The following is a 20,916-nucleotide window of genomic DNA, read 5'->3' on the forward strand; positions in this document are numbered from 1 at the left end:
GCTCTGGTTGAAGCCAATCTAACTTCCTTAGGGCCTGGGACCACTAGGGTGTTATTTATGGACCTTGAGGCTCTCCGTGGGACATACCAGGAGAGGCGGTTCTATAGGTACGAGGGTCCTAGGCCGTGAAGGGCTTTAAAGGTCAAAAGCAGCACCTTAAATCTGACCCTGTACTCCACCGGGAGCCAGTGCAGCTTGAAAAGCACTGGGTGAATATGCTCCCATGGCAGAGACCCCGTGAGGAGCCTCACTGCAGCATTCTGTACCCGCTGGAGTTTCTGGGACAGCTTCAAGGGCAGCCCCACGTAGAGCGAATTACAGTAGTCAAGCCTGGAGATGACCGTCGCATGGATCACTGTGGCCAGGTCGGGGCGGGAAAGGTAATGGACCAACTGCTTGATGTGGCGAAGGTGGAAAAATGTCGCCTTGGCTGTTGCTGTAACTTGCGCCTCCGTGGAAAGGGAGGCATCAAGGATTACACCCAAACTCTTAACGGAAGGCACTTCCCGAGGTACCACTGTAGTGTGGACTTCCATTCAAGGAGTGACAGGGGTCTGCTCAACCTAGCATGTATCCATGCCAAGACAAAACTGCAGCAGGTTCTTATCCAAGAAATGTTGTTTGCAGACAACAAAGATGACACAGCTTTGCCAGTGCACTCCAAAGAACCTCTATAGAGCCGCATCAACCATTTTGCTCAAGCCTGAATGCCCAAGCCTCACCATTAGCCTGACAAAGACCAACACCCTGAATCAGGGTGTTGCCAGCACTCCACACATTAGCACTGGTGACCACACACTTGAGGTGGTAGACAATTTTGTGTACCTCGGCCCACCATAATAAGCAACCTTTCCATTTATGCTGAGCTGGACAAGTATATTGGTAAGGCAGCTATAGCAGTGGCTAGTCTAACCAAAAGGACATGGGATAATGTGATGCTAATGACCAATACCAAGATGAAGATCTACCAGGCTTCAGTGTTTAGCAGGGGTAACCAGTCTCTCCTGTATTATTATCTACAGCCACAGTAGGCATTGTAACTCTCCAGTGGTGTGACTTTACCCCCGATGGTGCACTCTTCCATTGTCACTCGAGACAGATGGATACCAACAACACATGCTGAGAAACAGAGAGCATACAGATCTCCTCTACCTTTGCACAATTCCAGATTTTGCATTGTGTCTATGTTTTAATTGTCTCTTCAGGGTGAACAGAAAGAACCCCCAAGTTTCAACATTTAGGCTATGCATGATATTTGTCAGAAAGCTCCTTTTCCTCCCCGCCTCCTAATAATTTATATTTTTTAAAGGAAGGGTTGATTAATGATCCTTGATTTATTGGAGTACTGCATGAAAAACCCATCTTGTTAGTCCTTTCAAGAGATGGTGCCACATGGGATGTGAAATTGTTAGCATTTGATGTCCCTCTGGTTCTAGCAGGCATGATAGTTTTATTAGAAATGTGCCGATTAGTGGTTTTATTTTCTGCCATTTCAGAGTTCTTTCTTCAGTGACCTTTTAACAGAAAAGAGCTGTGGGTCTGCTGGGGATGAGCAGCCTGTTACCTAGGGAAGGTGAATAAATCGTCATAAATCTTTATAGGTTATTATAAACCAGAGTTATCTTATCTCTAGCCAATCTGATCCTAAATTGTAATGACTCAGATTAGTTTTGATACAGCTGCTGCTAAGGCAGTGCAGGAAGCCTCCTGAGACATAAGAAAGACTTTGAAAGAGCCTTGATTCAGACTACCTTCTAGCTTTATGTATTTGCCAAATGAAGGAACTGAAGGAAACACAGCCCTTAAGAACAAAGGACAGGAACAGCAGCAGGGGCTAATGTGAGCCAGGGTTAAGCACTGGACTGAATTTTAAATGTCAAGATACAAACCCAGAACATTTAAAGCCATAGTAAATTCCTTTGAGCATGCATAGAGTGACATACAATCACCCAACATCCATTCCAAAAATTGTCCAAGGACTTTGGTTTGCATTCTGCTACTTAATGCTCAGCACAGACTCTCTGACACAATGTGATGCAGCTTTCGCTTGACTGTAAGGCTTTAGAAGAGAGTTAGGGAAGCCAAAGCCCAGGAAGGCAAATGTGGCCCTCTCACTCCTGAGGCTCACCCCAGACCATAATTCCTCCTCACCCACATCCCTCCCTAGCCCAGCTTTGCACCATCCATGAGTGTTGGCTGAAATGCTCCCTTGAACTCTTGCTTACCTGGATGGAGGAAAGAGAGAGAGGCGTGAGTATGTGTGAATTAACTAGCCTATTGTACATAAGAAAAAAATTCTATTAATTGCCCCACCCATATTTGGTTTCTGGCTCCTCCAGCCACTGACATGTGGCCCTCAGAAGGTTGCTCAGAAATGAATGTGGCCCCACCACTGCTTTAGAATTCCATTGCTGCAGAATTGCATGTTTGCATACTCCTTCCATTTAAAATCTATTGTATTGAAAATAAGATTGGCACAGGGAAGGATTGTCACCTAATTTTTCAATTACCATGCTATGGTTTTTTTCTGTTTAGTTCCTGCCTCCCCTGTTATAAAACAAACCTTTCAAATAAGTTGGCTCCCTCCACCCTCCTCCTAACATGCACATTTTGGAGTGGTAGAATCCAGCAAGAGCTGCTGGACCACATGCCTCTGTTGATCACACAGCTCACAATAGGTCTCAAATCTTCTTAATGCAGCTCTTGCTTTCTGTTCAAGTCGTGCCGTCAGCATCAAATTGCGAATTGCAGGTTGCTAAATGAGGCATACTCACTCAGAACCTAGTGTCTTCCAAGTATGAAAGGAAAATGAAGACATGGTAGTTTATCACAAATTTGATTCTTCACTTGGTTCACTCTACATTTGACTAATGTCCTTGTTTCCTCATTTTGAGGGCATCAGCACGGGACCCCAACATTTGAAATCAAAATAAATAAATGAGGATTGGATGTTTTGATTATTTGGAAAGGAAGGGGATGCCTTATCACACCCCCACCCATTCTGGGGAAGAAAATAAATCTTTGCTTCTATTGCTAAGAATTCCAGCTTCAAATGTGCATAGAAGTCCCATGAGCTTAGACCTGGAGAGTCTAAATTGTAAGGAGAACATTATTTACTAGAGAGCAACTGTGAAAAAATTAATGTACCAGGACCTTTTTCGCCCCCATTCCAGCTTTTCTGGATGGATTGCAGCTGTAATGAACCTTATCTGATTTCTATTCATCTGGCTCAGAATGGCTGGAATTGGAAATGAAAATTTAAAAGATTGCCCTTTGTGTTGTCCTTTTGCACCCCCTCACATTTTTAGTGGATTTTTTAAAATCCAATTTTAATTCTAATTTAGCTAGATCATCTGTGCATCACAGACAGTTTCCCATGCAACAGAAACAACATTGCAATGCAGTACAAAGATAAACGAGGTTAACCCCCCCCCACTCCACTTAATCTCCATTAATAATCATGATGTTGCACCTCACCTGTTCACCTCCAATTTACATACTATTAATAATTAATATTTTTGTTCCACCCTTTTCACCAAAGAGCTCATCACAGCAGCAGCAACCCTATGGGGTAGTTTATGCTGAGAGACAGTGGCTGCCTGAAGCACATCCAAGAGACTTTGTGCAGTGTAGGCTGGCCCATTTAGGCTGATGTGACACTGCCACATCAAGCTTAGTCTGCCCTTACCTGCCTGCCTTCTTACTTACATCCAGTCCAGGGCGTGGGACTGACTGCCAGCTTGCTTCTCATTAATTTCAATGTTGCCCTTGAATAGTTCAGCAGGGAGGAGGATGGGAACAAATCTAGAAATAGGTGGCTCTCGGCACTGACTCCACCTGCTGTTGGGCTCCCTATCTTCCATCCAAATGAGTACCAGCCACCACTGACTTTGTGGTTGGGTGGAGATTTGAACTTGTTTCTCAATCAAACAACTTAACCACTGTGCCACACCACATTTCCCCTTGTATTTTGTTAAGGGAAACATAACCCTGATACTTACAAAAATGAGAAGTAAATAGGGTTGTTTGATGCCAGGTAAATGTTGCAGAAGGAAGATAGATTTTTGGCCTGATAACAATTATTTCTTGTGTGCACAGAACTCATGCATATGTGGGTGTCTCCACTAACTTTAATGGAGGGAGCAACTGCACAGATACATTTCTTGTTCGGGGAACTGACCAAAGCTGAATGGTATGCTTTGAATGTAGACGGTATCGGATAAGGGTGTGCAAAAGATTTGGACAAACCCTGAAACAAGGATGGGAGCGAGTCTGCTATGCACAGATTCAGAGGTTTGGGGTTCTTCAGAAACTCAGAAGTTAAAAAACAAACAAAACAAAAACCCAAAACAAAAACCCAGCAACAACCCTACAGTCAGTGGGCACCCCTATTGTGGGATCAGTACCCAACATGCAAAATAAGTAAATAAATCAATAAAAATGCAGTGTCTGCACAACTCACAATACCAGTCTGTATTTTTCCCATATTTATGTTTTACATGGGAAATCTGAGAAGTAAAGATAACAAACAAACATGTTGCCAGGGACTCATTTGCAATATCTGAACCACCCATTTGCAATATTAGCACACACAGCCTGTCTGGAAGCACCCATTGTGTCTGCAAAAGCTGAAACATTACTACTCCAAGCTCACCATATAAGGACAACACCGGGGGGGGGGTGACTCTTTTCTGATGGACATATCTAGCTTCTAAACAGACAGAATGGTTTCACCAGAACAATCACAGTGCTTTGGAGAAGGGAAGTTAGAGTAATGCATCACCTTGTTCTTGTCTGCCCTGTGCTCTTTGCTTGTTCTTCTAGTGGCTGCCCAAGCCTCTGCTTGCAGACCTCCAAAGAGGATGAGCCTATTAGCGCCAACATAATTGGTTCCATTATTAAATGTCTCTTACTGTTTAGATATATTCCTTCTAATGTTCAAGACTTAATTCACAAACCCTTAGGTAAGGGAATGGGGAAGGGTCACAAATCACTTGAGAGAGTAAGCATGTCAGATTACTCATGGACAACATGTGGGATGTTTGCTTCTTTAAAAAAAGTATTAAAAAATCTACCACAGCAGTTCCATTTTAATCCCCAAACCAAGAATCGATCTATATTTACTATTTTAATGTTATTAGAATGTCACAGGCCATAATGGTAAAATAAAAATTTTCCTTATCTTGTTTTCTCCATAACAGCAGTTCCTCCATAACAATGCAGTTCCTTTTCTGCCACTTCCTGGTTGCTCTGCAGTGCCCTCTGGTGTCACATTTTAATAACACAAATTTAAATGTTACAAGCAAAACATAATACAGCCAAATGCGTTATGATAACTGTTTCTTAAAAAGGTAAAGGTAAAGGGACCCCTGACCATTAGGTCCAGTCGTGACCGACTCTGGGGTTGTGGCGCTCATCTCGCTTTATTGGCCGAGGGAGCCGGCGTACAGCTTCCGGGTCATGTGGCCAGCATGACTAAGCCGCTTCTGGCGAACCAGAGCAGCACACGGAAACACCATTTACCTTCCCACCAGAGTGGTACCTATTTATCTACTTGCACTTTGATGTGCTTTCGAACTGCTAGGTGGGCAGGAGCAGGGACTGAGTGTAGATCTGTAGCACCCTGCTTGTGGTTAACGCTTAGCTGGAATGAAATATTCAACGCAGCAATAGAGAAATTAAAATAATAATTTATTTGTCAGACAAATAAATGTGAGGCACAGTGGTATATGGTTACCAAGCTCTGGCCTGGCCTTCTGCCCTTATGGCCAGCACTTATATTCCCTCAGCTCAGCCCCCTTGCTCCTCTTTGGCTGCCTCTGTCCAATCAGCCTGGTTAAAATTCCTATTGGCTGTTTGCTAGAACCAATCATAAAAGATACACCCATTTCCTATTACCTTTTATGGGAGACAAAGAGCTATATTTCCTTCTATTTATAATTGGCAAATAAGTAGTCATATATCTTATATTTACCTCGACCAGGCACCTTAATTACCAGATAACCTTTTGCCCTAGACTAGGCGCCTTAACTAACATTTCATCTTTTGCCCTATTGCCCTATTCACTCCAAAACAGATGATGGCTAATGGTTCTAATTTTTATCTTAAACAGATATTTTGGGTTCACCTCCTCACACATTATCAATGAAAGATCTCCTTCTTTGGAGGTCATTAAGCAGAGGCCCGACAACCATATGTCAGGAGTGCTCTGATGGCGTCTCTCTGTCTGGCAGGGGTCCGGACCCAATGGCCCTTGTGGTCTATTCCAACTCTTCTATGATTCTATTTAACATTTCTTCTAAATCCTTTGCATAATTACATTTAAGCCAATATATTTCATAACATAACATATATAGATTTTTAGAAGCAAAGATCTTGTCTAAGTAAAAAGGAACTTAGTAAAAGCTAGGTTCTCTAAATTCTCTGAAGCTTCAAAGATTCAAAGCAGTTTCAGAGAGCTGCTTTGCCTAGTCTAGCTGCTGTTTATTTGCCCTTTTAACCTTAGGAAGATGTGGCTCAAGTTTAATGGGAGGCACCATAATTATTACTATTTTTGCAACCTTGATTGTATTCTATAATTTGTATGGTCAGTGTGACCTTTTGCTCCTAGCCTGTAATTTTCTTTTACAACCCTGAGACACTGCTATAGATCAGGGGGGCCCTTGATCAAGAAGATAAACAGCTGCCAGAGTATGGTTTCTGCCTGGCATGAGAGATACAAACATTTACAAATATATATTTCTTTAAGGTCATTTTTAGAATACAGGAATCTGATCAAAATATAAGCCTTGATTAAAAATGCAGGCTATGATCAGATGCCTCAGATCGGCCTCAAGTAATTCAGAATTTCAAAATTCAGGCAGAAGTTCAGATGATGAAAAAGTCAGAAGCACCCCTAATTTCAGCCCACGGAGATAAATTACACAAGCAGGTCATCTACCCTGCATAATAAATGTCACACATCTCAGGACCCCATGATCCACTTACACAACACAACAATTCAACATACCCAGTATCATACTCCTCAAGCCATTATAATGGAATGGTGTCTGCCACAACTATATCTTAGTTACTGAGAACTTTTCTGGTCCATCTGCATTCTCTCAGATTTGGGAAATGTGACCTTAAGTCTAATCTGGATCAATCAGTATCTCTCTGCCTCTGTTTCTTGTCTGTAAAATAAGAATAACTGTATCAATACTTGCAAGAAAGTTAAGTGGGCATCCCAGAGACTAGCTAACACAGAGGCAGCTAACCTGTGACCTTCCAGATGTTGCTGGAATAAAAATTCCACCACCCCTAGTCATGGGCTGATGGGAACAAACGTATGACAACACCTGGAGGCCCAAAGCCTAAACACCTTGGCTGCAACACATTAAAAAAAGAAAAGTGGTGAAAAGTGGCTACCTGGAATAACATATGGTGCCAGACCAGGCTGAATTAATTTGGAATACTCTGCTTTGCATATTCAAATGCAGAGTTTTACATATGCTCACATTCAAACCATAATGCACAAAATGTGATGACACTAGAGCATAATTAACCAATGACTTTGAAAATATGGAAGCAGGGGTCCTCATTTAGGTAGACAGCAAAAGAAATGCAGAACCCTTGCTAAGCATTCCAAGCGCCTCCTTATCATTTGGAAACAAAGCCTCAATTTGCTTTGTTCTCGGTGGCATTATTTCATGACAGAGTTTGTGATCTATAGTTATCTTGCATTACAACAACACTGAAATTCTTCACCCTTTAGTACACGCTTCCGGACTAATTGTTTGGAAGCTCCCAGATGAATTACACCAAAGCAAAATAAATGGCATGAGCAACGTCAGGAGCAAGTGGGCGGCAGGATACAAATGCTGAAGGCAACTAAGACTTGCTTAGATGAATATCTTTGTCGTTACTTCCCCAAAGAAGACTTGAGACACAACAATTATGGTACAAGCAGGTTATATTTATTGGAATGTAACAAATTAGAGAATCTGCAGAAACCAAATAAACAGATTAGACAAGTCAATGTAATCTGGGCAGCTGCATTCTATGGCCTCACAGCAAGGACTTGGAAAGAATTCTCCTTCCTTGCTACATGTACTTTAGCATGTGAACATGACATGCACAGTGAATGTTAAGGAGCACCCCCAAGGCTCCCCCACCCACCCACAATGCCAAGTCAATGAAAGGCAACTCAAGAGTACCCTAACAATACTGCCTTAGGTATATAAGCAATCCATATTAAATTCTCTCATGTGCTTGGATTCAATGCCACAGGAAGCGATCAGCTCCAGCTAATTCACTTCCACCCACTCAGACACAAGCTGAGTTCTCTGCAGATCCTAAAAAACAAACAGAAGTCACAACCCAAAACAGTAAGATCCCCAGTGTTCTACCATGGGGGAATATATGTGCCCCCATGGGCCAGAATACTTAAAAAAGAATACCAGTATGTTTACCTTATTCTGTGTCCTATAAACTTATTATGGTGCACAGCCTCCCTCCAGTTGTGCTGCTCTAACAGCTCAGACCATACCAACAACATCTTCAGAGTCCTTGTTTGGAGTCAACAGATATCCTTGGTAATCCCAGCCAAAACTTCCAGAGCCATCCATTGAACAAAGCCATTCTCACCAGGGTGCATACCAGATAATAGGAAACAGCTCCTCCCCACAGCACACCCCACCATGACTCTTCTGAATGTATGCCTTTGAATGCCAAGATGGGGGGAGGGGTACCACTCACGCCCTATTTATTTGGCCTCTGTGGTAACAGGATACTGGATTAGATGGGTCTATGGCCTGAAGCAACAGGGAATGTATTATGCTTTAAATTTATTTATTAAATTTATATCCCCTCCTTCCTCCCAATGGAAAAATAAATGCTGCGAGACTATATCCAATACTTGGAGATTGTTGTTCTTTGTCCAGAGAGAGTGGGAGTGGGGTGGCGGGAGAGAGAATATAATCACCCAACTGTATAATACAATCACATCAACAACGTGATGGGTTAGTCCTTGTGGACAGGAGTAGATAACAGGCATGAATTAGGTACCCATTCTGAATTGTGTTGCTATGCCATGCCTAATGTGCCCAGATCTCTGAAACAGACGTTGAAAGGGGTTCCTAAGAATGTATGCATCTTTTGCTGCTATGATCTAGATACAAATATGGGGCTTTTCTTTTGATGTCAGTTTAAATGTACTTACACAAATGAGAAGGATATGTGTCATGCTAAGCCCAACAGAGAGATCAGGCGCAGTCTTCATTAAAAGAGGTACAAAGGATACACCATCTGCTTCAACCAATCCCAGCTCTCAGTGGGTTTGTTTGCTCGGTCGCTCGTACTAGTTGGAGCCACCTGTTCACTTTAATTATAAACGCTTTCTTAAAACCTTGCCTTTTATGATCTCTGCATCTCACCATAAGTGAAGAAGCGGAGTGGCGAAGATGGGAAAAGGAGCCTTCATCGCAGAAAGGAGCAAAAAAGAAGAAGAGATGTTTCAGTCACATGGACTTGGAGGACAAAATAAAAATGGAAGAATCCAGAGTAAATGTGCAATGCTAGAGCACATCAAAGTTCACACCATGTTTCTTCAATCACAAAGATAAATGGCCCAATTCACTTCTCATTAACAGAAGATTTAGCTTGGTCAAGCCTCATTAACTTTAGTGGGCTTAGTTGTGACTTACTCCAGAATAAATAGGAGAGAAAAGAAGGGAATTGTGTTTTGAGATCTGATCATGAGCAGATCTTTATTTCTGAGAGGCAGCATTTATATTAATGCTTGGAGAATTGACATTTACGTGGGGAGGCTCATTGAGGTTGCTATCACCCATCTGTGACATAAGAAGACATATTTCTTGAAAGCTTAAGTAAGAGGTGCCAAGGTTCCCACTTGACCTCTGATCAGGATGCTCTTTTCTATATTCTTAGATGCTTGGTAACTGTGGATCATCAAGTCAATTTCCAAGGGAAAGAAAGTGGTCACGTGTTCAGTTATGGAAAACTTAATAAATATTTCATACAAAAATAAATAAATAAAATAAATACTCAATGATCTGCCTTTCAAATAAGTGGAAATGAAGCAGCTGGTTGCCATGGTGAAATTATGATGACACTGTCACTCTGTAGTCTCACTGCTGAAGTCATAAGTCAGATTCAAGGGGGGATTTGCCCCCAAGGCCCTGCCTACCAGTTAACAGTCACCTAAAGTTTTCCAGTAAAACATGAAATGGTGCACATGCTACATCTTGTTCGTGCGCTTATCAGGCATGTCCAAAGTCCATTTGGGGGGCCTAATCCAGCCCACCGGTCAGTTTAATCCGGCCCCTGTGGCAGTTTATTTATTTCCTGGGGTAAAATCCTAAAAAAAACAAACCCTCAACAAATTCAACCCTAAAAAAAGGTTAACAACTTGGGTTGGCTGTTTCGGCGGCCCTCACGGCCCTTCACTTCATCAAATCTGGCCCTCTTTGAAAAAAGATTGGACAGGGTTACAGTCAAAAAGTTCAAGAGAAGCAGAGAAGGGGGTGCTGGATATCAGCAGTTTCATTTTCTCCTGTGCTGCAGAGTGTGACTACTGGATCACATGCTCTGTGTGTTGACATTCCATTCTTTGGAAGAGAGGGAACAGAAGGAACTGTGCGCCACTTCCGTCTTCTTTGTTCTGTGTTCTGTTCTGTTGTTCTCTCTCGAAGGGCCCACCCCCCATGGTGCTTCCGTTGGAAAAGGGGTGTGCTTTAAGCAGCCCGGTTGCCCCACCCTTTCCCATTGTGCCCTGTCCCTTTCCCTGCAAGGGTTCAGGTGAGTGCAAAATGCCTACTATAAACGCATGCAGAAAGACAAACGTATTTTACCACCCTACTTCCCATGTTAATCACAACACTATACAACACAATACAATAAAAATACCTTTATTGGCATTTCAAGTTAAGACCTTCCAAAATAGCTTGAGATACAAAGTCTTTCTTCTTTCTGTTTCCTGTTTCCGAGAGATTTGAATTGGGAAATCCTTTCGATTCTTCATTAGTAAGAGGCAATGGGGTGAGGGAGGCCACGGCCACATCCACACCCTTTAACGCACTATGAAGCTGCTTTAAACACTCATGGCTTAAACACCCCCAAAGACTCTGGGAGCTATAGTTGGAAAAGGGTGCCGAGAGTTGTTAGGGGACCCCCTGTTCCCTGCCAAGAAGGGAACCCTACCTCTACCGCTACCCCTACCCCCACCCCCACCCCTACCCCTGACGCTAACCCTAACTCTAACCCTAACGCTAACCCTTAAGCCTTAACTAGAGCTACAATTCCCAGAGTTCCCTGGCAAGAAGGGAACCCTAACCCTGCCCTCTATCTACAGCTACAATTCCCAGAGTTCCCTGGCAAAAAGGGAACCCTAACCCTAACCCTGCCCCTAACTAGAGCTACAATTCCCAGAGTTCCCTGCCAAGGGAACCCCAACCCTACCCCTGCCCCTGACGCTAACCCTAACTCTAACCCTTAAGCCTTAACTAGAGCTACAATTCCCAGAGTTCCCTGGCAAGAAGGGAACCCTACCCCTACCCCTACCCTACCCCTAATCCTACCCCTACCCCTAATCCTAATACTTATGCACCGTAACAAGTCTCCGTCCCCTTAACCACCTACAGTTCCCAGAATCCCTGAGGGGAAGCCATGCCTGTTTAAAGTGACTTCATAGCAGTTCCAGTGGTGCACCTAATGTGGCCTAATGTTCCCTCCCTCATTTTCTTCTCTCTCCCCACTGCCCCATCGCTTGCAATGCAGCAGATGTCTGCCTGCAGTCTCCCTTCAAAGCTCTTTCAAGTATGGCCAAGGCCTTGCCCATTCCTCACTGCCAGTATTTCACGTTCACTTCTCCGATGTCAATAGGGATGTCCTGCGGTTCTCTTGATGACTTTTAAGACTGGACTTGGGGAAAACCTCACCGGCTCCAGACATCCCTGTAAGGCAAAGGCAAACAGGTGAGTGGGATGGCCAACACCCGACAGTGTCCCCCCAGATTCCTCCTCTGTTTGGCTGCCTGTTAACAAACAAGGCTTCCAAACCAGTTTGCCCCCATCTCAGCCAGCATAGCCTCACAACATCCACTAGCCTGAATGCAAACTCTTCTGACAACCATCCACCAGCTACACCCTCGCCAGGTCCATTGCCAGACACCAACCAGCTTCAAGTAGCAATCCCACCAGCAAGTAATCTTTGTACTTGCCTTCTCCTTGCTCCAAAGCATCCCAGCGCCGGGGAATTGCCTCCTTCCACTTGCCAGCTTGCCGCCACGGGCCAGGAGACCGCCTGGGCTGAGTGTCTTAATCTTTTCGATTCTTCATTAGTAAGAGGCAATGGGGTGAGGGAGGCCACGGCCACATCCACACCCTTTAACGCACTATGAAGCCGCTTTAAACACTCATGGCTTAAACACCCCCAAAGACTCTGGGAGCTATAGTTGGGAAAGGGTGCCGAGAGTTGTTAGGGGACCCCCTGTTCCCTGCCAAGAAGGGAACCCTACCTCTACCCCTACCCCCACCCCCACCCCTACCCCTGACGCTAACCCTAACTCTAACCCTAACGCTAACCCTTAAGCCCTAACTAGAGCTACAATTCCCAGAGTTCCCAGGCAAGAATGGAACCCTAACCCTGCCCCCTATCTACAGCTACAATTCCCAGAGTTCCCTGGCAAAAAGGGAACCCTAACCCTGCCCCCTAACTAGAGCTACAATTCCCAGAGTTCCCTGCCAAGGGAACCCCAACCCTACCCCTGCCCCTGACGCTAACCCTAACTCTAACCCTTAACCCTTAACTAGAGCTACAATTCCCAGAGTTCCCTGGCAAGAAGGGAACCCTACCCCTACCCCTAACCCCACCCTACCCCTAATCCTACCCCTAATCCTAATCCTAATACTTATGCACCGTAACAAGTCTCCGTCCCCTTAACCACCTACAGTTCCCAGAAATCCTGAGGGGAAGCCATGCCTGTTTAAAGTGACTTCATAGCAGTTCCAGTGGTGCACCTAATGTGGCCTAATGTTCCCTCCCTCATTTTCTTCTCTCTCCCCACTGCCCCATCGCTTGCAATGCAGCAGATGTCTGCCTGCAGTCTCCCTTCAAAGCTCTTTCTCTCAAGTATGGCCAAGGCCTTGCCCATTCCTCACTGCCAGTATTTCACGTTCACTTCTCCGATGTCAATAGGGATGTCCTGCGGTTCTCTTGATGACTTTTAAGACTGGACTTGGGAAAACCTCACCGGCTCCAGACATCCCTGTAAGGCAAAGGCAAACAGGTGAGTGGGATGGCCAACACCCGACAGCGTCCCCCCAGATTCCTCCTCTGTTTGGCTGCCTGTTAACAAACAAGGCTTCCAAACCAGTTTGCACCCATCTCAGCCAGCGTAGCCTCACAACATCCACTAGCCTGAATGCAAACTCTTCTGACAACCATCCACCAGCTGCACCCTCGCCAGGTCCATTGCCAGACACCAACCAGCTTCAAGTAGCGATCCCACCAGCAAGTAATCTTTGTACTTGCCTTCTCCTTGCTCCACAGCATCCCAGCACCGGGCAATTGCCTCCTTCCGCTTGCCAGCTTGCCGCCACGGGACAGGAGACCACCTGGGCTGAGTGCCACTGAGCTGCCCATTTCTCTCTGGGGAGGGCAACTGCTGAGGCTTGCGCCTTGGCCCACATTTATACCCGCTCAGCAGCCAAATATTTTTGTCACATCACAGTCAACCCACAGACAATGGCAGCAGCTGGGGAGGCATCACCATCACCCCCTCAGCCCTCACAATGGTGAGCACAGCTCAGCAGCCAAAACACACACACACACACACACACAAGTTGTGCCAATATCTGTGAAGGCCACACTGGAAACCCAAAGGGGCAGGAGGGGGACATTTTTCAGCCCAGTAGTTACATTTCCCTCCGCACAACACTAGTCCAACACACAAATGAACAGAGCAATGAAAGCAAGCCTTATCTTTGCACAGGAAGCTGTTGAAGGAATGACATGCAGAGAGAAAGTTAGCATCTCAGGAAAAAAACACTTTTTCATCAGTCAATCAATCAATCATTTATTGTATTTGACTAAAACCCATTATAAATCCAGTTACAAAAGCACCAAACACAATGACCCAAACTATGACTCCCAGATTCTTGGGTGGGGGGGAGCCAGGTGGATGCCATGTGAACTCAGCGATGTGTCAAGTGATGGCGACATACTACCTCCAGGTTCAAAGGCGGCATATTTCTGTTCCTGGCCAAAGTCTTTGATGCAATTAATTCTACGGGGCTTATCCCTAGGTCATGGAAGGAGGCTGTGATCGTGCCAGTCCATAAAAAGGGTCCCCCTGCTGACCCGGAGAACTATCGGAACATCAGCCTTTTGTCTATCATCGGGAAAATCTATGCAAAATTTTTGCTGTCTAAGCTGTCCCATTGGGCAAACGACTCAAATTTGATTGGCCATGAGCAAGCGGGCTTTAGGAACAATTACTCGACCTCTGACCATATGGTAATCATGTATCATCTTGCCAGAAAATATTCTGCCCCGAGTCGGGGGCGCCTATGTGTCGCTTTTATAGACCTAAAGGCTGCCTTCGACAGTATCCCAAGATACTGCCTATGGAAGAAATTAGAGAGATGGGGCATAGATAGAAGGCTGTTATGGCTTATAACCCAATTACACCATGGGTCGTCGGCTAGAGTGAGACTCACACCGGCGGGAAACCTATCCAACGAGGTCCCAATAAATAGAGGTGTGCGCCAAGGCTGCATTTTGGCCCCACTCCTCTTCAACTTGTTTATTAGCGATATGAAGCTCTTTCTGAATGAGTCTCAAGCCAACATTCATGCCCCCCGCCTAGCTGATTTTCGCTGCCCTCTGCTCCTATATGCTGATGATGCAGCGATCCTCTCCTACTCTAGAGTTGGTTTATGCAGAGCTCTAAAGATTTTTGCGGCTTATTGCAAACTTAACCATCTGACAATTAATCATGGGAAATCTAAAGTCCTGGTCTTTTCCAGGTCTCGGAAAACTTACAGCTGGAAGTTAGATGGAGTCCAATTAGAACAGGTTTTCAAATTTAAATACCTGGGAGTCTTTTTTCATTACAATCTAAGCTGGAAGCCACAGATACAGTATTTACTAAACAAAGGGAAAACAATACTTTATACTCTACTCCAATTTTTTGCGGCCGACGGAGCCTCTCACATCCCTTCTGCATTGAAGGTATACCACGCAAAAGTGGTCTCCACCCTCTGTTATGCTGCCCCGCTCTGGGCCCCAGAGTCCAATTTAACATCGCTGGGGACATTGCAGAATCAGTTTCTCCGTCGCCTTCTGAAACTCCCCATGTGTGTGAGCAACGCAGCCATACGTCTGGAGTTAAGGATTGCATCATTGGAGACTGTCATCTGGAAGCGAGTCTTTGGCTATTGGCTGTCCAGCTGGCATAGGCTTCCCGACCATTACCTTTTTCAGTGCCTCTGGCGGGACGTCTTTGTCAATCCGTGGGTAGGAAAAATCCATGCCAAACTTCTGAGCATCGGAATTTCCCCAGCGGACTCCTTAAAGATGAACTTACGCTCAGCCAAAAGCCTTATTGAGCAAAGATTAGCGGACATTGAAAATCAACACAACCTCGCCAGGGGTGGGGGTGTCTGCTCCCCCAGGTATCATGGAATAACCCCACCACTTGGCCTTCCATCATACATGTCATCTCTTTCATCAGTACCACACCGACTTGCATTTATTCGTGCAAGGTTCAATGTCCTTCCATCGAATCAGCTGAGCCACAGATTTTCCAAGGGTTTGGTGTCTCCGCTATGCGTGTATGACGGGGAAACTGTTGAATCTCTTACACATATAATGTTCAACTGTCCCCTACATAGCATAGCCAGGACTAAATTCCTGGGTCCTGCTTTACTGCGCTTGGTTGGCAGGCCTGTTGAGTCACACGCCGCTCTGCTTTTGCAGGATACAGATCCTTCTGTAACTCTGCAGGTGGCGAGATTCCTGAATGCGGTTATCTCACACTCAAAAACCACCAAAAAACAACAACAACAGCAAAACTAATCGGACTGTTATGATGAGAGTGCATGTCGGATTTCGTCTTCAGTTTTCCTTTTCCTGTGATCCGTCCCCTGGAGCTCTCCTGGCCCCAAGCTGTCATTTGGCTCTGCTCAATGACCCACCCTTGCATCGTGGTGTTCACCTTCTGTTGTCGGATATATCGGTTTTTATGTCTCTGTGTTTTTATGTTTGTACATATTTTATGGGCTAATAGCCGCAAATAAATAAATAAATAAATAAATGTGTCAAGTGATGGCGACATACTACCTCCAGGTTCAAAGGCGGCATATTTCTGTTCCTGAGAATCACGAGGGCTGTTGTGGTCAGATTCTGCTTGCAGTTTTTGCACAGGCATCTGTGAGAATGGGATGCTGAACTTGGGCCACTGGCCTGATCCAGGCAGCTTTCTTATGTTACAAAGGAAGACTTCCAAGAGAATACTTTTAATGCAGCACTCCAAGAAATGCTGCAAGTTTCAGAAAGTCACATAATGCACTCCAAAAACAGAAATTTTGAAACCATTTCAGCACTGTGTCATTTTTCTATTTTTCTGCATCTCTTATCTGAACTATGTACTTGCAGTTTCTTTGAGTAGGTTTTTTCAAATTTATTTTTATTTGGTAGCCATTTCTCCCTTTCCGAGGAAGGAACAAAAACATTTAAAGTTCTCAGTGTCCCTGACTTAAGGGTCTGACTCCTCTGCCCTGCCTACCAAGCGCTCACTGGCTGGTGTGCCTTTCACTGTAGGGAGATCAGAAGAAGACCGCTACATTGGCAGAAACCTAAGCAGCCACGAGCCAGTCCCAGTAAATAAACTGCCACAGCCGCCGGATTAAACTGACCTGTGCAAAAACTGCAAGGTTAGGAACAGGGGTAGGATTAGGGGTAGTGGTAGTGGTAGGGGTAGGTTTTTCTAGGGTTGAATTTGTTGAGGGTTGTTTTTTTAAGGATTTTACCCCAGGAAATAAATAAACTGCCACAGGGGCCGGATTAAACTGACCGGTGGGCTGGATTAGGCCCCCCAAATGGATTATGGACATGCCTGATAAGCGCACGAACAAGATGTAGCATGTGCACCATTTCATGTTTTACTGGAAAACTTTAGGTGACTGTTAACTGGTAGGCTTGGCCTTGGGGGCAAATCCCCCCTTGAATCTGACTTATGACTTCAGCAGTGAGACTACAGAGTGACAGTGTCATCATAATTTCACCATGGCAACCAGCTGCTTCATTTCCACTTACTTGAAAGGCAGGTCATTGAGTATTTATTTTATTTATTTATTTCTGTATGAAATATTTAATAAGTTTTCCATAACTGAACACGTGACCACTTTCTTTCCCTTGGAAATTGACTTGATGATCCACAGTTACCAAGCATCTAAGAATATAGAAAAGAGCATCCTGATCAGAGGTCAAGTGGGAACCTTGGCACCTCTTACTTAAGCTTTCAAGCTTTCAAGAAATATGTCTTCTTATGTCACAGATGGGTGATAGCAACCTCAATGAGCCTCCCCACGTAAACGTCAACTCTCTAAGCATTAATATAAATGCTGCCTCTTAGAAATAAAGATCTGCTCATGATCAGATCTCAAAACACAATTCCCTTCTTTTCTCTCCTATTTATTCTGGAGTAAGTCACAACTAAGCCCACTAAAGTTAATGACGCTTGACCAAGCGCTTATCAGGCATGTCCAAAGTCCGTTTTGGGGGCCTAATCCAGCCCACTGGTCAGTTTAATCCGGCACCTGTGGCAGTTTATTTATTTCCTGGGGTAAAATCCTAAAAATAACAACCCTCAACAAATTCAACCCTAAAAAAACCTACCCCTACCCCTATCCCTAATCCTACCCCTAATCCTAACCTTGCAGTTTTTGCACAAGTCGGTTTAATCCGGCCGCTGTGGCAGTTTATTTACTGGGACTTCCAAGAGAGATCCTTGCAGCACTGCTGCACCCATGTCTACTTGGAAGTTACAAAAGCACCAAACCCAATGACCCAACTATGACTCCCAGATTCTTGGGGGGGGGGGAGCCAGGTGGATGCCATGTGAACTCAGCGATGTGTCAAGTGATGGCGACATACTACCCCCAGGTTCAAAGGCGGCATATTTCTGCATATCAGTTCCTGAGAATCACGAGGGCTGTTGTGGTCAGATTCTGCTTGCAGTTTTTGCACAGGCATCTGTGAGAATGGGATGCTGAACTTGGGCCACTGGCCTGATCCAGACAGCTTTCTTATGTTACAAAGGAAGACTTCCAAGAGAATACTTTTAATGCAGCACTCCAAGAAATGCTGCAAGTTTCAGAAAGTCACATAATGCACTCCAAAAACAGAAATTTTGAAACCATTTCAGCACTGTGTCATTTTTCTATTTTTCTGCATCTCTTATCTGAACTATGTACTTGCAGTTTCTTTGAGTAGGTTTTTTCCAATTTATTTTTATTTGGTAGCCATTTCTCCCTTTCTGAGGAAGGAACAAAAGCATTTGAAGTTCTCAGTGTCCCTGACTTAAGGGTCTGATTCCTCTGCCCTGCCTACCAAGCGCTCACTGGCTGGTGTGCCTTTCACTGTAGGGAGATCAGAAGAGGACCGCTACATTGGCAGAAACCTAAGCAGCCACGAGCCAGTCCCAGTAAATAAACTGCCACAGCGGCCGGATTAAACTGACCTGTGCAAAAACTGCAAGGTTAGGATTAGGGGTAGGATTAGGGGTAGGGGTAGTGGTAGGGGTAGGTTTTTTTAGGGTTGAATTTGTTGAGGGTTTGTTTTTTTAGGATTTTACCCCAGGAAATAAATAAACTGCCACAGGGGCCGGATTAAACTGACCGGTGGGCTGGATTAGGCCCCCCAAATGGACTTTGGACATGCCTGATAAGCGCACGAACAAGATGTAGCATGTGCACCATTTCATGTTTTACTGGAAAACTTTAGGTGACTGTTAACTGGTAGGCAGGGCCTTGGGGGCAAATCCTCCCTTGAATCTGACTTATGACTTCAGCAGTGAGACTACAGAGTGACAGTGTCATCATAATTTCACCATGGCAACCAGCTGCTTCATTTCCACTTACTTGAAAGGCAGGTCATTGAGTATTTATTTTATTTATTTATTTTTGTATGAAATATTTAATAAGTTTTCCATAACTGAACACGTGACCACTTTCTTTCCCTTGGAAATTGACTTGATGATCCACAGTTACCAAGCATCTAAGAATATAGAAAAGAGCATCCTGATCAGAGGTCAAGTGGGAACCTTGGCACCTCTTACTTAAGCTTTCAAGAAATATGTCTTCTTATGTCACAGATGGGTGATAGCAACCTCAATGAGCCTCCCCACGTAAATGTCAACTCTCTAAGCATTAATATAAATGCTCCCTCTCAGAAATAAAGATCTGCTCATGATCAGATCTCAAAACACAATTCCCTTCTTTTCTCTCCTATTTATTCTGGAGTAAGTCACAACTAAGCCCACTAAAGTTAATGACGCTTGACCAAGCGCTTATCAGGTAAAATCCTAAAAAAACAAACCCTCAACAAATTCAACCCTAAAAAAACCTACCCCTACCACTACCACTACCCCTAATCCTACCCCTAATCCTAACCTTGCAGTTTTTGCACAGGTCAGTTTAATCCGGCGGCTGTGGCAGTTTATTTACTGGGACTGGCTCGTGGCTGCTTAGGTTTCTGCCAATGTAGCGGTCCTCTTCTGATCTCCCTACAGTGAAAGGCACACCAGCCAGTGAGCGCTTGGTAGGCAGGGCAGAGGAGTCAGACCCTTAAGTCAGGGACACTGAGAACTTCAAATGTTTTTGTTCCTTCCTCAGAAAGAGAGAAATGGCTACCAAATAAAAATAAATTGGAAAAAACATACTCAAAGAAACTGCAAGTACATAGTTCAGATAAGAGATGCAGAAAAATAGAAAAATGGCACAGTGCTGAAATGGTTTCAAAATTTCTGTTTTTGGAGTGCATTATGTGACTTTCTGAAACTTGCAGCATTTCTTGGAGTGCTGCATTAAAAGTATTCTCTTGGAAGTCTTCCTTTGTAACATAAGAAAGCTGTCTGGATCAGGCCAGTGGCCCAAGTTCAGCATCCCATTCTCACAGATGCCTGTGCAAAAACTGCAAGCAGAATCTGACCACAACAGCCCTCGTGATTCTCAGGAACTGATATGCAGAAATATGCCGCCTTTGAACCTGGAGGTAGTATGTCGCCATCACTTGACACATCGCTGAGTTCACATGGCATCCACCTGGCTCCCCCCCACCCAAGAATCTGGGAGTCATAGTTGGGTCATTGGGTTTGGTGCTTTTGTAACTTCCAAGTAGACATGGGTGCAGCAGTGCTGCAAGGATCTCTCTTGGAAGTCCCAGTAAATAAACTGCCACAGCGGCCGGATTAAACCGACTTGTGCAAAAACTGCAAGGTTGGGATTAGGGGTAGGATTAGGGGTAGGGGTAGTGGTAGGGGTAGGTTTTTCTAGGGTTGAATTTGTTGAGGGTTGTTTTTTTAAGGATTTTACCCCAGGAAATAAATAAACTGCCACAGGGGCCGGATTAAACTGACCGGTGGGCTGGATTAGGCCCCCCAAATGGATTATGGACATGCCTGATAAGCGCACGAACAAGATGTAGCATGTGCACCATTTCATGTTTTACTGGAAAACTTTAGGTGACTGTTAACTGGTAGGCAGGGCCTTGGGGGCAAATCCCCCCTTGAATCTGACTTATGACTTCAGCAGTGAGACTACAGAGTGACAGTGTCATCATAATTTCACCATGGCAACCAGCTGCTTCATTTCCACTTACTTGAAAGGCAGGTCATTGAGTATTTATTTTATTTAT

Source organism: Podarcis raffonei, chromosome Z (genome assembly GCF_027172205.1).
Source record: "Podarcis raffonei isolate rPodRaf1 chromosome Z, rPodRaf1.pri, whole genome shotgun sequence".
Taxonomy (NCBI): Eukaryota; Metazoa; Chordata; class Lepidosauria; order Squamata; family Lacertidae; genus Podarcis; species Podarcis raffonei.